We start from the raw sequence: 17,966 nt of genomic DNA, 5'->3' as shown, positions 1-17,966 counted from the left end.
AGGGTGCCGTGGCTGAGTTGACGGCTTTTGGATCAGACTGCCGGTGCTTGAATCCTAGTCATGACCTTGGGCACATTGGTGGTCTTCTCTTTCATTCCACGTCTTCTGTGAAGCGTGTGTGTGTGGGGGGATAACTGACCTGGCACCCTGGGGCACTGGGAGGCCCACAGAACTAACCCCCATAGTGTGCCAGCCCAGAGTCGGGCGAGCAGTGGGTGCTCCCAGGATCGGTTCTCCACGTCCATGGTGCCTTTCCTTTGGGAGCTCCTCTCGGCCTTGTTCTCTGCCCAGCTCACCTGTGGAGGAGGCCTTGGCAGTGACTTCTGGGTGAGCGCCTCCAGGAGGGAGCAGGGTGGCCAGTCCTGGAGCCGGGCTGAGCAGAGAGGGGACAATGTGCCAGGGCCAGGGGGAGGACCAGCGCCTGGAGACCTGAGTGAGGGGCAGAGGCAAAACCCTTGTTTTTCATGTGACAAGACCAGTCTCTCCCGTGCATGCATCAATGAGCAGCTCTCCACGCATCTGGGAACAAGGTTGCCCAGAAACCAGAGATGCCCAGAGCCTGCATTTGGCCTCTTGCCGAAAGGCTTCTCTCGGTGAGATTATACATTCTAGGCCACGTCCCTCCCATCGCACTTCCTCCCTCGCGTTACTCCTTTTCTTACTCCTCCATCATAAAAATCTGCAGAAACAGGTTTTGTTCAAAGTGAATGAGGCAATAAATTCTCTGTTTCTGACAGGCCGACAAGAGAGATAAATTCTATAAGGGGAGCTGCAGCCCTGTTCCGTGGCCCTGTGCAGCTTTGGCTGATGTTCAGATCTGTCCAGGGAAGAGGGCACTGTGTGGCAGAGGAGGTTCCAGGGGACCCTCTTCCCTGGGCCCACCTTGGGAACCTGAGTTCAGGTGAGCAGCTGCTCAGGGTCTCAGTCATTTATCGACTTGCTCATGGCCAGGGGCAGGGCTTCTGGTTTGTTTACTTGGCTGGCTGACAAGCTGGGTAGAAGAAGCCTCACTCACTCACTCACTCACTCACTCATTCATTCATTCATTCATTCTCCTATCCATCAATTCATTCAGTAGTCACCCAGCATGGATGAAAGTTACCCAATTCCCCTCGAGGATGACCTTTTAAAAGAAGCCTTCCCACAACAGACCCAAAATATTTGCCATTCCAGTCATGGCAAAAGATTGATTTCCCTGGTAAATAAAGAGCTCCTACAAATCATTAAGGAAAATAAACAATCCAATAGGAATCTGGGCAAAGGAGATGAACAAACAGTTCACAAAAAGGGAGTACAAAGGGCTCTAAGACCAATGACGTGTGAAAAAGGCTGACTCTCACTCATCATGAACGAAGTGTCCATGAAATGTCACTGAGATGCCAGCTCCAGCCCCGGACTGCTCAGTTCTGTTGAGGAGGGTGTGCAGCCAGCACAGACGGCTGCACAGTGGGCACGTTGCTCATTGGACGGATACCATGGAGACCGCCCTGACCCCCGCTCCTCTGGAGGGTTACCTGGCAGTATTTCAGCCCTGCCTCTACCCAGCAGGTCTGCCTCCAGAACGTGTCCCGCTTCTATGTGGACTGACCATCCTACACGTCCGAGATGGTTCATGGAAGCCTTTCCTGTAACACCAAAGATTAGAAACAGCCCCGATGTCCACTACAAGGAGATTGGCTAAATAATTTATGGTGGATTTCTGCAACTAAACACTATGAGGTCATAAAAAATAGGGTAACTTTATGCACTAATATGCATTGAGCTCCAGGATACATTTTTAAGTGGAAAGGGCAAGGCATGCAATGGAATGGAGTACAAATGATGCTGTTATTTGTATAACGGTGAAGAAGACACATATATATGAACATATATAATTCACTGCCTTCACTTTAATCTGAATAGTAGCATAATGTGTGTTATGTATAGCACACTGTAAGTAGCATGTTCACGATATATTCCTATGCACATACATGTATAAATGCTTCTATACATTTACCTCTGGGAGGACAGAGACCTGTGAACAATGGCTGCTTCTGGGGAGCAGAGCCAAGAACTGGGAGGCTGGGGGCCATGGTAGGAGAGACTTTTCACCATACATCCTTTGTGCCTTCGCGGTGTTGAATCATGTGAATGAATTCCCTACTTTTTTTTTTTTTTTTGGTTAATAGCCATCATTAACCTTTTCAAAAAGAGAGAAGCCGAAGAGAAGTCTTCTTGAGTCTTGTAGCTGAGGCCAAGTTCTAGGAGTAGGTCAGGCGGGGAACGGAGGCAGGGCCTGCAAGGGCTTGTCCCTGGAGACAGTGTGGCACAATCTGGGGGCCAGGGAACTAAGCGGGGTTGGAGCACGTTTTGGGGGAGTCTAGGCCAGAACAGGGCTGGCGAGAAACGAAGGGGATGGATGAAGACATACTTCCTCATGCTGGTAAAAAGTTAGGCTTTTATTACAGTGAGGGGCTCTTGAGGGACTGAAGCTGGTGTGTGTGTGTGTTGGGGGCGGGGGGACTTGGGTTATATTTTGGGATGAGCCTCCTGGAGGCAGTGTGGGGATTCTGACAGGGGGTGGAGGGAGCTCTATCACCCACCGGGAACTGAGGCTCAAGATGGTTGAGTCCTAAGTTCTTGCAGCTCACAGTCAGGATTCAAACTCAGGTCTGTGTGTCTCTGGAGTCTGAGCTCTGATTACAGCGCCCTGTGCTCGGTACATTCGCAGGGTGGAAAAGTCCTAAACCTGGCGGCTGAGAGTCCAGACTCTAACTTCAGGGATGTGGCTGATTAAGTCAGTGGTGCAGCGGCAGTAAGATCTTAGCACCCAGCTCCCACCAACTCCCGGGTCCCTCTCCCACAACCAAGCTGCCATCCCCGGTGGCCCAAGTCCCCTGGTCTTAAGTGTTGGAGGAGAAGCAGTTCATTTCTTTAAGATCTGTTCTCTTTTTCTGAGGACATAATAAAAGTCAAGGCGGGCTTCTTACAGCTGTAACAGGAAGGGTGGGAAGGAGGTTGCCTCCAGATGAGGTCTGGGGGAGATGCATTTGGCTCCAATTAAGTTGAGCCTTCTAAATTTCCTGGTCATTTGGTTTGCATTTTCCTGTCATTTCTTTGCCCGTATTTTCCTACGGCTCCCATTTTATAAATGTGAAAACTGAGACTCAAAGAGGCGTTCAATCCCCGAAGGTCACCTGGTTTGTCAACAGTGGAATCAGGTCTTAAGCCCTTGCCTTGGGACTCCAGATCTTTCTACCACAGTATGAGATCTTTTTTTCCTTTTGCTTTTCCTTTTGTTTCCCCTCTCTAAAAAACTGTTAATAGGGGTTTATTTTATAACTCAGGAGACAACCCCAGAAGTAGTTTGTGATTTCTTTCACAGACATACAGTAAAGAGAAATCTGGGTTCTCCTTGTTGTGAGGCTGGTATTTTCAGTTTGTGGCCAGGGGTACAGCTTATGGGATGCTGGGCCCTGGGGCAAAATGGGTGCCCGCGGGAGGCTGGACCCGGTAGCAGGGCTCGGGGGGAGACAGTGGGCGGCTCAGGAACGAGGCACTGCTTGCTTGGGCCTCTGCTGTGAAGACTACCACTGGCCGGCCAGTTTAATTAAGAGCTGGGGGAAGAAGGGTGCATTGTGTCCAGGGAGCTGACGAGGTCAGCCGAGGTGGGGGGTTGGGAGGGGCCTGGGAACCAGAGGACTCTCCATCCACTCTGTCTACCTCTAAGCACAGACAGCCCAGACTCCCACCACCAGCAGGTCTGTACAGGATGTGGTCAGGGCCGCGAGGCAGTAGGATTGACAAGGTGGGCTGCATCCTCAGATGCTGAGGCCCTCCCTAGCTGTGAATAGAAGGTTCCTCCAGACTTCCTGAGGCTCCCTGCTGACTCTTCCCAAAGCCTAACCCCAGGGCTCAAATCTCTGTTCTGCCCCCCACTCACTCCTTGACCTCTGGTAAGTCTTAGCCACTGTCTGAGCCTTAATCTTTTCATATGCAAAATGGGAGTAAAGAGTGCTTGCTTTTCCTAGGACCACAGCATTTTCAGGAGCACTAACCGGATGCTTGGATGAGAGGCAGTTTGGAGATTGTAAAGCATTACACAGTGTGGGCAGCGACACTGATGCAAAACATAACTAGCCTCACCATTATAAATCTCGGTACTCCAGCTCTACCCCCATCACCCCAGGCATTCCTGTTTATAGTAGGGTCATCTTGATTTTATTTAGTTTTTCAATTTAAAATACTTGAATTATTTTCCCATTTGCAAAAATAGTACAGGTTCAATGCAAAATGTTCAGGATCTTTTTTTTTTTTTTTAAGAAAAAAATATCAAAATTTCTAGCTTTAACATTGTCACTATGTGATTTGGGGGAAGCCACTTCTCTTTTCTGGGTTTGGTTTCCCCACGTAGCCACTGGATCAAAGATGACAAATATGTAACACGGATACTGCCCCTCTGCTGTCCAGTGCTTGTGGCAGACCTCACTAGCAGATCAGAGCTTTCTTTCCTGCTCTCCCTGGAGGCTGCTTCAGAATACGGCTCGACACAGCCTCCCATCTATCAGAGTGGCTGGGAAGGGATCTGTTGTCTGTTGATGATCAGATGAGCTCTGGTGTTCTCTGACATCTCGATGAGCAGGACCTAGGGTTCAGGCCCTGGAGAGAAGCTTGGAGAGTCCCTCAGCTTGTCTGTCCAATAGGGAGTTTCCTTTTATCTGATTCAAGCATCTCAAGTATTGTGCAGGAGATAATGGCTTCCACTGGGGAGTTCCCTGAAAATTTTTAAGAAATTAAAACAAAAAAAAGGAATGAATCTTGTAAAGTCAATGACTGCAAGTGAGTGACAATAAATTTACACCCACACAAATGCTTGCTCCTTCTTCAACTCAACATGAAACTGGGTAGGGTAGAATATTTTTGGAGTGCCAGCTTTCCAAAAGCATACAGCATGGGGAAGTGAGCTGACACTAGTGGACCTACTCCGTGGGGACATTATCTTCATGTCTCACACTCCTAGAATGTGAATGATCATAATTCCCCTTTTGACAAATGAGGAAATGGACCTAGAGAACAGAAGTGAGTTATTCAAGATCATCTGGCCTGTAAGTGATAAAGCAGGGATCTGAACTCAGCTTCTAGGCCCCCACTTTTCCGGGGGAAACCACACCACCTGCCAAGCAAAAGTCCCCATAGTTTGGAATGTTTCTATGAAGGAAATGCTTCCTTATCGCTGATGTGGGGGAAAAGTCACCTTGGGGTTACCCTCTCCTGCCACCATCCCTGCATCCTGAATCTGATTTTAGCCCTTTCCCTCTTTTGACGTGCTTGCAGAGATTAAAAACAAAGCAGTGCAGGGAGCCAGGAACGTTGGGTTCTGGGCCACCAGCCGGCAGGTCTGGCTTCCCTCTGGACTTCAGTGCCTTTGTTAAGTACTGAGGGGCTTCTACTGGCAGCCCTAGCACAGTGGTGCCAGGGGATGGCTTCTGGAGCCAGCCTGCCTGGCTTCTTTCCTTAGTTTTAACTCATATTAGGTGTGCAACCTTGAACCTTTTTGTGCCTCAATTTCCTCATCTGTTAAATGAAAATAACATTCTCTATCTCATAGGGTTGCTGTGAGGATTGACCCCAGTTACAACAGCACTCGTCTACAATAAGCACCGAGTCCATGTTAGGGGTGACAGAATGGACCCTGAATCTCAGGGTCTGGGCCCATGCAGAGAGAAGTGAGGGGTGACCTGGCACGGGAGCCCTGGCAGATTTCACAAAGGTGTACTGGCTGGACTAGCAGCTTTACTCTGGGGCTCTCTTCATTTGAATATTTGGCCAAAGTTCAGTGACATCAGCTCCTCCTCCGGGAAGCCCTCCAGGATGAGTAGGCTGACCTGCTCCCTCTCCCTGCTGTGGGCTCCCAGCCCCCGCTGCCAATGCCACCCTTTGGCCTCAGACAAAGCGGGCACCAGCAGAGGCAGCAGCCGGGCCGGCTCGGTGGCTTTCATGAAGCTGGAGCTCCCGGGAGCCCAAGCTGGGCTGGTCTGCTTTGAATGCTATTTGCATTGCAATAGGCGAGCCGAGCCTTCAATACAGGCCCCTTCTCTTTTGACAGAACAGCCTCACAATTGCCTATTGACCGGGCACCTGTTCCTGCCCCAGACATTATGCAAATGCTGGCCAGGAGCGAAGCCGCCAGCCCCCGGGCCATTGTGCATTGAACCCTGATGGCGCCCTGCCAGCTCCCAGCCGGCCTTTGTTCCCGGCTGCGCAGCGCCACCCCCGCTGCCTCCGCCTGTTCGAGGTGCCCTGCTGAGGAGCCGCCCGCTGACAGCTACTTGGGTCCTTGCACCTGAAGAAAGACCCTGCGAGCTGGAGGCTGGCCCATGCTGAGCCCGGGCTGGGGGCCCCCTGAGGCAGTCAAGGACTGGCCGGGCCTTCAGTCCCTGGGGACCGCGGAGAGGGGCCTGGCAGGCGGAAGAGGGGGCAACCCGGACCGTGCCATCTGGGGGAGGGGGATTATAATAATCACTCTCGCATCTGCTGAGGGCCTTCCAGTTTGCAACCCCCTCCCATGCTGTCTCCCCGCCAGGCACACCTGCCCCTTGAGGAGGTGGGTGGGCAGGGGGATGTGCCTTTCACACAGGAGGAGACTTAGGCCCCCTGGGGGAAGCTGGCTGAGGCCTTACAGAGTCAGGAGCAGAGGCGGACTCAGGCGTGTTTGGGTGCAGGGCTTCTCTTATTTTGCTCCTCTGGGCCACCTGTCCTTGCCCAAGGCTGTGACTCCCCCGAGGCACCGTAGAAGGCCCTGCACTGTGTGGCTTCAGCCCACCTCTGCTTTTTGGTTTCTTCATCCTCTTCTAAACTCTTGGCTTCACCCTCATCAACTCAGAAGGATTTTCAAAGCGTGGTCCCAGGACCAGCAGCTTCGGTGGCATCACCTTAACCTGTTAGAAATGCCAGTTCCTGGGCCCCAGCCCAGATCTGCTGCATCAGAAGCTCAGAGGCTAGGCCGAGCTCTCTGTATTTTAACCAGCTCTGGGTGTTCTGAGGCACCGACAAGTCTGATGACCAGTGGGCCAGGCTCCCTTCTCCACCCAAACCTTGCTGACAATACTTCCTCCTCACAGTTTGGCTCCTTGGCTTGGGATCACCATTCCTACCTTCCCTTCCAAGCTTCTGCTGCTGGACTTGAGGGGATGTCCTGGGTGCAGGGCACCCAAATGAATGAGGCACACCCTGGATGGACTCAGAGGGCACAGCTGGCTGTGTCCCTCAGTATTTCAAAGCAACGCTTTGGAAGAGGTGGGTGGAGGCCATGGACGATGCAGGGGGCAGTGCAGCCCAGGACCGCAGCTAGGCCCCTACTGTGGGTGCTGCAGAAAAGCTCTGGCTGCGGTGGCAAGGAACAAAGGACAGGGAGAGGTGATACTGAGGCCACTCATGGGGCCCAGATGTCCTGTCACAATCCCCACATGCTCTCATGCTCTGTGGTTAACTTTGCGTCTAGAAGGAGGCCCATATGCCGGGAGGCAGGGTGAGTGGGGGCTGCTGAGACGCCCTGGAGGTGGGATTCGAGCCTGTGAGGGCAGCTCCAGCTGGGGGCACTTTGCACAGGTATCAAGAAAGGAGTGTTCCAACCGCTGGGGTGCCACCAACCTATAGCAGGGTCCTTGGTCTGGTGGAAGCCCAGGTCTCCGTCCCACCCTTTGTGCCGGGTTAGGCCACCTTTGCCCCTTTTCTTGGCTTCAGAAGTGCCACCAGGATGGGGAGTAAGAGCAGGAGCAAGGCAAAGCACCAGAGGGACCCTGGGTGCCACCCAAACTGACCCCCGCCAGACCTCTGGCCCTGACAATCTTTCACCCGATGCCAAAGCACTTTAAAGGGTTTGGCCCAAGGCAGGGAAATCTGATCTCATGAGAGGCCAGGGCAAGGTTTTCAGAGCCAAGTGCTGGTCTGGTCTCAGTTTGTCTTCCTCAAGTGCCGTCAGAGTGCTCTTTGCCTAAAAGACAAATCTAAAAGAAAAGGAAACAAAATCAGCCTTCCCCAAACCACATTCCTCAGTGTGGCATTCAGTGCCTTTTAGGATCTGGCCCCATTGCCTCTCCTGCCTCAGCACCTCGACATTCTCTCTACCCGCCAAAGCTCTGCTGGGAGGGGCTGTCTGCCTAGGGCTGGAGAGTGTCATTTAAAAACTTCTTCCTTTGGGGGCCATCAGATTAACATCTACTCAGTCCTACAGATGCCTCGGATGTCTCCTCTGTTGCATAGGCTTCTGAATCTGTCATTCAGAATCATCTATTAAGGACCTACTGGTTACTGATGTTCTGGGCTCTGGAGTTAATGTGTTGAGTGAGAAATTGTCCATCTCTCAAGGAATTCCTCATCTGGCAGAGGAAACGGACCCCTGAATAAAGCCTGAATGAGGGTTTAAGTGGGCATGAGGAGCAGGGCTTAAGGGAATTTGAATGGACCCCAGTTGGGAAATAGTTCAACTAGGGGAGATATAAGAGGAAGGAGATGCTGGGAGTGACTGCCAGGTTCCTGGATGTGGGGATGGTACTTACTCTAAGAGGGAGGCAGACCATACATAGAGAGAGAAAGGCTGGGGATTAGAAGGGAAGATGGTGAGTTTGGTTTTGACTGAGCTGAGTCTGTATTGTCTGTGGCTCAGGTAGAAAGAGATGCCCACTGGTAGCTGGACGAGGGGTCTGCCTTCTGGGAGAGTCTGGGACTATGGCTGATGTGGGCACCAGAGTCTTGAGGTGGCCGTGGGGTCTTGGATGACTCTCCTGTCCCCCAAGTAGAAGTCGTGGCAGTGCCTGCTCTATCTTTGGGGTTCCTATCCTGCCACCCCTCCCTCCTCATAGCACTGAGCATGCTGTGTCTTGGTCTGCTGCCCCCCGCAATTATTAGGAACACTGGGAATGCAGAGGTGAAAAGCACTGATTTTCAAATCACTGGGTCTAATAGCTTGAGGAGGCCTTGAATTTTTGCAGCCTCACCGGTATGGCTCACATCTCTCTGTTCCTATCTTTGAGGACACTTAAGAGCGGCATTTGAAAGGAAAGGGGGCTCCTAACAAGACTTATGCTACCAGTGCCATAAATCCCCAGTGAGTCAATGGTGGGTTGGGGCCAGAACTGCTCTGAAAGGGAGATGACATGGCCTCATTTCAATAAGGAGGAAACTGAGGCTCAGGAAGAAGCAGTGATGTTTCCTGGTCATACTGTGACATGAGCAGTAACGGCACTTTAAGAGGGTGAAAGGCGAAGATCTACTTTTTGCAGATAGGGTAGCAGAATCCCACAGAGTAGAAGCCACTGACTCAGGGTCCCTCAGTAGAATCTGTGTCCTGAGTGAGGCCTGGTTCAGTGCCTGTTCCACTGCCCTGTCCTATCCTCCAGGACAGGTGACATCCTGGGGCAGGCTGGGGCTTCTGACTCTCAGGAGAAAGTGGCCGGTCAGGCCTCAGCAGACATCCAGCCAGCCCAAGCACTCCATAGGACACTCCTGTCCCCACAAGGCATTTGGACCTTCATGAGCATTAGAGAGAACCCACTGGGTGCCATGCGCAGGGATAGGCTTGGGTACCATTTATCCCAGTGAATGATCAAGCAACATCTTCCCCTTTGCCAGATGTGAAAGCGGAGGGCAGAGGAATTAAGCCCTGGCTCACTCCTGCCAGTGGTGGGGAAGGAAGCAGAGTTTGAATTGGGTACCCCAAACCCCCTTCATCTCTCCATCACAGAGCATCATCTCCTTCTTATTGGTCCCTGCAGCTCCTGGCTTTGAGAAGGGGACCCTGGGCATCCCCTCCACTCACAGACTTGCTCCTTGAGCTCCACAGCAGGGTCGTCCCCTTTGAACTTAACTCCACCTGACCCAGGTGAGAGGAGATGGCTTTGGACCAAGAGGCCCAGAACAAGACCCAGTTCTGCCACCATCTCACCCAGGGTCCCTGGCCAGGTCCTTCTCTCTGTTGTGGACCCCCTTTCCCCGTATGCTCCATGCGGAGGGTGGGGCCACTTTGTATATTACAGCAGTGGCTTCCAGCTCTGGCTCCTCCTTCTCCTGTGGGGCCTCCAGGGCCAGGAAGAATGATTTCTCTCCATGGGCTTTGGAAAATGTTCCTTGGGAATTGCGATTCAGGCTTTCGCAATGCCCGGTCACCAGCCCCTGATTTACAATCTGGATAAACTGTTTTTTTCTTTGTGAATCAGGAGTGGGTAGAAGATAATAGAGCTGGAGCCCCTTTCGTGCCTGTCAGAGAATAAAAACCGCCCAGCTGAATGGGCTCTCGTACGCCTCTCGGAAGGTGGCTGAAAGCCAAGAGGGCACCTGTGGGTCTTTGTCCCATGAGGGGCGTCCCCTCCCTCCTCTTCCATTGCTTACACATTTCCACGGGCCCCATGCTGCTCTCCATCCCTGTGGATGGCCCTTCAGCTCTGTCTGTCCTGAAGCCACCAGCCCTCTTTAGGGTGAAGGGCTCAGGCTGTTTTTGCTCTGCTTTCAGATCCAGATATCTGAAAGTATATTAGTCAAGGGCCTACTATGTGCCAGGCCCTGGGCCAAGCTTCTTGCTCTCTCTTTTCAACACGAGGTTGGCTTTATTAGTCTATTTTATGAGGGTTCTGGGGGTGACATATGCGGCTGGGACTGTGAACTGACGGGAGACAGAGCCCAGGCCAGGATCAGATCTGCCATTTTCCTTTCATTCTTATAATTTCCTGGTTAATCCTTCTGTTCAATCCTGCTGTGCTAAAACCCGCGAGCCCCAGAATGGTTTCCGCTGGTGTCTGCTGGACTGTAAACTCCTCTTCAACACCCCCACCCCCATGTCTGCAAAATTTTTTCTCAATTCTTAGCACCTAGGAAGGTGACGATCCTAAAGACGGGCTGCACAGCGAACAGTCCATGGCTGGGGCCCCAAAGCATTCTTGCTCAAGTCTGAAGGACTCAGGGTTGGGTGCAGCCTTTATTTGCAGCTCTAGTGCTTCCAGAATATTCTGGAAGCAGTAGAATCTGAAGCAGCAAGTAGAAGCTTGCCTGTCTGGGTTTAAATCCTGGCCCTGGACATGTCCCTGTGGGACTCTAGGCAAGTTTCCTCATCTGCCAACAAGGTTAATAGCAGCACCTACTCCATAGGGTTGTTATAAGGATGAAATAAATTTATATGGGTAAGAGGCATAGAGCTGGTTAACCACATCAGTGGTAATTAGTGGTAGTAAGCGCTAATTAGTGGTGGCAGCGGTAGCGGTGGATGCCTTGGGTCTGGGGAGGGGACTGGGCCACTCTTCTGGCTCTTTTTGTTCCTGCCATTGGCCAGGGCCTGGAGCCCAGATGGGCATCTGTGTCCCGTCTTGTCCCTCCCTTCCTCTTATCCCTGTCTGGCTGCCCTGGGGGGTATGTGGAGAGCAGGGCGGGTGGGGGTGGGGAGGGGCACTTCTGTGTCCTTGGTCCCTGGGAACCAGCTGGAGAATACATGTGAGGCCCTGAACATTCCAAGATAATGTTAGCCAGATCCAGCGCCCAGCCCAGCCCTGGCTGTGATGAATTCCAAATGGTGTAGAGGCCTCAGTGCCCAGGAGTAGCCGGGGCCATGGTCCTGCCTGGGCCTGGGGACTGTCATTCAAGCCAACAAGGACCCGACCTCCCCCCGCTGCCCAGGAGCTTTCCTTTCTCCTCCTGGCCCTGGGCCCGGCCTCTGGCTGGTGGTCCCGTGGTACTCCCTGGCTAGCCAGAGGCCCAAGGAGCAGAAATTTATTCAGAGGGCCCCTAACCTAGTAACAAGTCCTCCCTCCCTGTACTCTGACTGAGCTCTAGAAAAGCAGGCTGGGCTAGGACATCAAAGGCAGCCTCCAGCCCCGCTTGCCTGGCCTCCTGCATCGTGCCCACCTCACCCCCTTTCCTTCCTGTCTTTAACCAGCAGCTGCTGAACTGATTCAATGCGGCAGGTGTGGGCGGGGCTGTCGTGGTGAAGCCTGCATGGCCCCTGACCTTGAGTTCTTCTTGGGGGAAAGGGACAAGCCACAGCTGATGTAGTGTGGAGATAACGGGCTGCGAGCAGGGACATGCGGCTTCTACAGAGGTCTAGCCCAGGCTGGGTGTGTGCACGGGATACCTAGGAAGGTGTTCTGGGGAGAGGTGGAAGCTCAGACATGATTTGACAGTAGGAGTCATCCAGGCAGGGATGGAGAAGGCAACAGTCTTGCAGGCAAAGATAGTGGTGTCTGCAAAGCCAGGGAAGTGGGGGGTGTTGTGGGGAGAGAGGAGGCAGCAACAGCAGGCAGCAGGTAGCTCCTTTTGTCTGAGCATCACGTGTGGGGGTGTGAGTGGTGACAGTGCACTGGAGAGGTGATCAGGACTGGGTAAGGAGGCCTTGGTACCCGTGCTATGGAGTTCAGACTCTGCACTGAGGGCAATGATGGCCAGGGAGTGGGATCGTGGTAGGTGAACAGAATGACCCTATTCTTTCTTGCTTTAGGAAGAGTACATCCGGAAATGATGAAGGGGAGGAGGCAAGCTTGGAGACAGGGAAGCATCCCAGAGCTGTTGCTTCATCTAGGAAGGAGGGAATGGTGGCTTGGCCCAGGGTGGTGGCTGTGGGGATGGAGGGGGACAGACAGACTTAAGAGCTTTGTGGTTGAGTGAATGTGTTAGCAGTTAAAAGGAAGAAAGAAGGCTGAAGATTGACACCTCTCTGCCAAGGTTTGCACAGCTTCTTCTTGCATACCTCCAGTTATAGGTGGCTCACTACCCAATTATTTAGTAAGGTGGTAGTTACTTACTTCAATTTAAATCTGTCCACATGTGCATCTTAAGACCACAAAAACAAGCCTAGGCCTTATTCTATTAGTAGCCTTCCAGGTCTTTGAAGGCAGGATAGTCACACATATTCTCCTTTTCCCTACCTTCATCTTTGATGTTGTTATTGTTATGAGAAGGTCCTCAGATTTCTCCATCTAATTTGGACATTTTATCCTACTCTACTCTATTCTATGGTTTTTTTTTTTTTTTTTTTTGGCAGACAAGAATACCAAATAATGAATTTACAAAGAGAGCTACCTACATCTGTTATGTTGAGTAGAATAGCCTCATCTCTCTGTTCAGCATGCTCTCTTCTGGTAGATTATTCTAGCAGGAAGTCAAATCATAATTAGTAGGTCCCTTCGTAAGCATGAACAGAGAGTCAAGAGAATTAGCTCACTGATGTCAAGATGCTCAGAAAGTAAGTAATTTGCCCAAAGTCACACTAATAGAAGTGGCACAAGAACACAAATCCAGGTCTGGCTGGCTGCAGAACCCAAGCCTACACTCTCGCTCCTCTTCTGCAGAGATGGTTGGGATGGGAGGGTATGGTGGAGGTGGGATGGATGAGAGGCAAAAGCCCAGGAAGGGAGCAAGTGCAGAAATCCAGAACAGAACCATGTGGCAGAAGTAGGGAGACGGAGAGCCTGAGAGGAGGCCAGTTTGGAGGTGGCCCTCATGGAATGTGGCTTGAGAGTGAGGGGCTTTGAGGAGCCGTTGGTGACCCCAAATGCTGGTTGGTGGTGTTCTTTGTTCCCCAAAGGTGTGTCCAGGAGGAGTGATTTAGCAGTGGTAGTGGGAGGGGATGTTGAGCCCGGATGTGATGGAGGTGCCTGGGAGACCCCCCAGGAGAGGTCCAGCAGGCAGCGGCTCCTGACAGTGAAGCATCACTCTCATGCCTGTCTGCCTAGTGACTCTCAGTGCAGATCCCTCCTGGGCTGTTCCACAGCTGGCCACACTCCAGGCTCAGGACAAAGGATCCCTGTCCTCTCCAGCACAAGGCTGATCTCCATGGGAGCCCCCTCCAGCACAGCCGAGGGGCCACTCATCAACAGACAGGACTCGCTGCCTCGCACGACTCTGCAGGGCCAGGCCATGGTCCCCAGAGACTTGCTTCCAGGAATCACCATGCTGACAGTTACTGGCACATCCAGGGACCTCTGGGGACATCTAGGGACGGTGGAGCTGTCCGTCTGGAGTCAGGCTGGCTGATCTGGAAGAATCTGGGTCAGAACAAGCCCAGAGAAATTCAGGGCTCAGGCAGCTCACTGCAGTGGAGTAAGAGGTGGCTGGGCATCGCCCCGCACTCGGTGTGGCCAGAACACTCCCCGCACAGATGCTCTTACCGACATTGGCTGATGCTCCTGTCAGGAGGTGGCCCTGACAGCTGTGTGACCTTAGACACTCCCAAGCTCTTTGAGCCTCTGCCTTCAGCCTGGGCACAGAGAGAAGTAATCATCCTTCTTTTTCCCCCTGCTTTCTTCACAGAGTTGTTGTCAAACAAATGAGGTAATAAATGAAAAAGTGTGTTCTCAGCTATACTGCAAGGCTGTGTGAGAGATAAACAAACCTAGTGAATACACAGACACACACACGCACACACGTACGCATGAGAGAGAACGAGAGAGGAACAGAGATGCAGAGAAAAAAGAGAAAAGGAGAATCGGGTGAATCAAAAGTAAGTCAGAAGAGTGAGAGCGCAGAGGTGGGTGAACAAGGTCAGGGTCTGGGGACATAGGGACAGAGTGGGGGATACAAGGAGGAGGGAGGGGTCAGGAGAGGGGATTGTGGGCCCGGCTGACCCTCACTTCTTCCCAGGGGGGCACTGCAGGCTCTGGCAAGGCCCCTCCTGGTTGGGGCCAGGTGTCCACAGGCTATCTGCAGGTGTGGAAGTCTTGTAGTGCCCCTGAACCCACAATGGCCAGTGGATACACCCAAATCCTGCCCCAGAGAGACCCAGTGAGGAGCACTGAGCTGTGATGTGAAGTGCCAGTCTGCCTGGCACCAGTGGCCCTGCTCAGAGGTGGACCTGGCAGTAGGGCACTGGGCTCTGGGCTCTGGCTCTGCAGCCACCTGCTGAGTGTCTTATGCTGAACTCCCCCTTCTAGGCCTCAGCTTCCCCTCTGTGAGTCAGTGCTCCCTTAGGGCCCTGACTCTGAGTTCAGAGACCCAGGCAGCCTGGTGTCATGCTTCCTCCCCTTGAATGAAGGCAGCCATGACCTTTTTCCACTTTGCCATGATTATCTGGAAGCTGAGTTTTTCCAGTTTCTGTTCTCTGTGCGTATGGCCTTTGTCCACCCTCCAACCCCTTGACTGGGTGTCTCCTCCCAAAATTTGGCTCAGGAAAGACTGGGACCCTTGATGACCCCCTGCAGGCAGTATCACACTGTAAGGAGCTGGACCACCCAAGACAGTTAAGTGGCTGTCGGTCTGGGCCCCAGTATTCCAGAGAATGGAGTTCGGGGCATTAGGAAACATACACAAAGACTTTTCTTTTAAAGAGGAGGCCCTGCTTAGTGAAGAATCTTCATCAAGAATCTACAATGGGGAGTTACCGTTGTGGCTCAGTGGGTTAAGAACCCAACATAGTGTCTATGAGGATGCAGGTTCGATCACTGGCCTCACTCAGTGGGTTAAGGATCCTGCATTGCCGCAAGCTATGGCATGGGTCACAGACATGGCTTGGGTCTGGTGTTGCTGTGGCTGTGTCTGGGAGCTGCAGCTCTGATTCCACCCCTAGCCTGGAAAATTCCATATGCTACAGGTGCCACTATAAAAAGAAAAAGAAAAAAAAAAAGATTCTGCAATGGGCTGGTCTTCTGGGGAAAGGTCAGGAGAGGGGGCTGGGTGAGAAGTAAAGTAGGATGAAGTCACTGTGTCCTTTCTTCCCTTGGCTAGAGTCCCCCTCCTGCCCAGAGTTGTGGCCAGAGTCCCCAGGGCAGGGATGGAGAGATGTGCCAGTCTGTCCCACCTGTCCCTGCCCAGGATCCAGGGCCCACCAGATGTGGCAGCTAGTGGCACCTCTGGCTGGAGCCATCCAAGGCTTCGAAGTTAGGAGTCAAGCTGCACCTTTGGCTTTTGAGGAAGTGGGACATCCTCTTTAACAGAGGTACAGAGGCCACGTCTCTTGCCCAAGGTCATGATGCTAGGTGGTCTTTTTTTGAACCAGGGCAGAAATCATGGTCTTCTGACCTGAGAATGTTGAGGTCAGTGGCCTATTCCAAGGGTTTGCTTAAACAGGATGGGACGCCTTTCCTGAGGAATGACACATGGAGGTACTGGGTACAGCAAGTTCTTGGAGCAGTGTTGAAGAGGGTGATGGTGGTGATGATAGTGATGGTGGTGATGATGATAGTGATGGTGGTGATGATGATGCTGATGATGGTGATGATGATGCTGATGGTGATGATGATGGTGATGGTGGTGATGATGATGCTGATGATGGTGATGATGATGCTGATGGTGATGATGATGGTGATGGTGGTGATGATGGTGGTGATGGTGGTGATGGTGACGATAGTGATGGTGGTGATGGTGGTGATGGTGATGATGATGGTGATGACAATAGTGATGGTGGCAATGATGATGATGGTGATGGTGGTGCTGATGGTAGTGATGGAGATGGAAATGGTGCCTGGTCTTCAGCCCCAAATCCAACCCAATGAAGGGGGAGGAGCCTGAGTCGACCTCTGCTGAATTCCCCTCCCTAGTATAGCATCTGGCATTTAGCAAGGGCATCATAAATATCTGTGAACAAGTGAATGAATTCACTTGTTGAAGGCATGCTGAGAGTTTGGATGTGTCACAAAGACGGGAGGCACAGGTGGTCAGAGTCATCACCATGGCGTAGGCTTCCAGGTACTGTGAACCCTCTGCTGCCTCTGCAGCCTCCTCCCCAGGCAATGACTTAGGAGGGCAGTAGGATGCTGGTGTTTGAGGAAGACTCAGCAGAGATTAGAGATCTCTTTTCTCCACAGAGTGGCCTCCCAATCCTCTGGAGTTTGGCACCGGGGAAGAGGCTGGTTCAGACCTGGGCTGAGCTCTGGATAAATTAACCAGGGCCTGTGAATTGACACAGTTAGAATTCCTTCCTCATGTCCCCTGCCTGCATTCTTGCCAACTTTCTTACCCATCCCCTGTTTATTGAACCTGTCTTGGGCTCCTGCCCTGTGCCAGGCCAGTACTGGGATGGAACAGTGACAAAACTGATACCAAGGAAAGAAATGTAGCCCATGTGTCACAGGGGCTCACTGTCTAGTGGGGGAGTAACCACAGTCATCAAATTTTCAGTATGACTGGATATTTGGGTGGAAGTTGGGGCAAGGGCTTGGACACAGACTAGAGGCAAGAATTTGGTCTGGATCTTGAGAGATTAATAGGATTCAGGAGTCAGAGGAGGGGATGGGGATTTCAAGCTGAGGGGAGTGCATGTACTGAGACTGAGGTGGAAAGGTGCTCATGAAAGTGCTTGATGGGGCTGAGCTTTGTGTTGTTGGTACAGGGTGGGCTTGGTGGGAAATGGGGACAGAACATGAGGCTGGAGTCAGACTGTGAATGGACAAATGCTAAGGCATTTTTGTGAGGGCAGCGGGCAATACAAGCCATGATGGTCTCGTTTGTATCTGTGACTCAGGAGGAACATCCGCGCCAGGGAGAGGGTTGGTCGGCAAAGGCACATATAGAGGATGAGAGACCTGGGAGGAGGTGAGGATAATGAAGATACTGATGACGATAGTGATGAGGATGATGAAAATGTGATGGTGGTTATGGTGATGCTGAGATGATGATAGTGGTGTGATAATCATGGCGATGATGGGGATGAGGACGTGGTGTGATGGAGATGATGGTTTGATGGTGGCAGTAGTGATGATTCAGGTCCCTGACACCAGCCAGGGCTCTGCTGTATGACACACTGTGTGACATACCACCTTGGGAGATGGGTATGTAGGGAGGCTGAGAGAACCTACCGTGAGGGGCTCCCTTCTCTCTTCTCCCTCAGCAAGCCCAGGGACAGCCCCCAAAGGTGATCAGAGGGCGTCTCAGCTGGTCAGGCCCCAAGGAGTGGATATGGAGTGGGGCTTGGGGAAACTCCTCCAATGCCAAACATTGCCTGAAAGTCGGTGGCTGGTCCAGTCTGGATGCAGCACCCCCTCAGTTCACATCTGTGCCCACCATGGGGCTCAGGC

At 52.3% G+C, this 17,966-nt stretch overlaps 1 protein-coding gene across 7 annotated transcripts in view; it reads left to right on the top strand.

Moving 5' to 3' along the window:
• LOC106506054 (uncharacterized) overlaps positions 1 to 17,966 on the top strand; it is a 303,642-nt gene that overhangs the window by 149,577 nt on the left and 136,099 nt on the right. The window lies entirely within an intron of this gene.

This window comes from Sus scrofa, chromosome 14 (assembly GCF_054392235.1).
Source record: "Sus scrofa isolate SSC_HxYL_T2T_F1_AM1 chromosome 14, Sscrofa_HxYL_maternal_Yorkshire_Landrace_v2.0, whole genome shotgun sequence".
Classification (NCBI taxonomy): domain Eukaryota; kingdom Metazoa; phylum Chordata; class Mammalia; order Artiodactyla; family Suidae; genus Sus; species Sus scrofa.
Note: the sequence above shows the minus strand (reverse complement) of the source record. Positions and strands in the feature narration are given on the sequence as shown.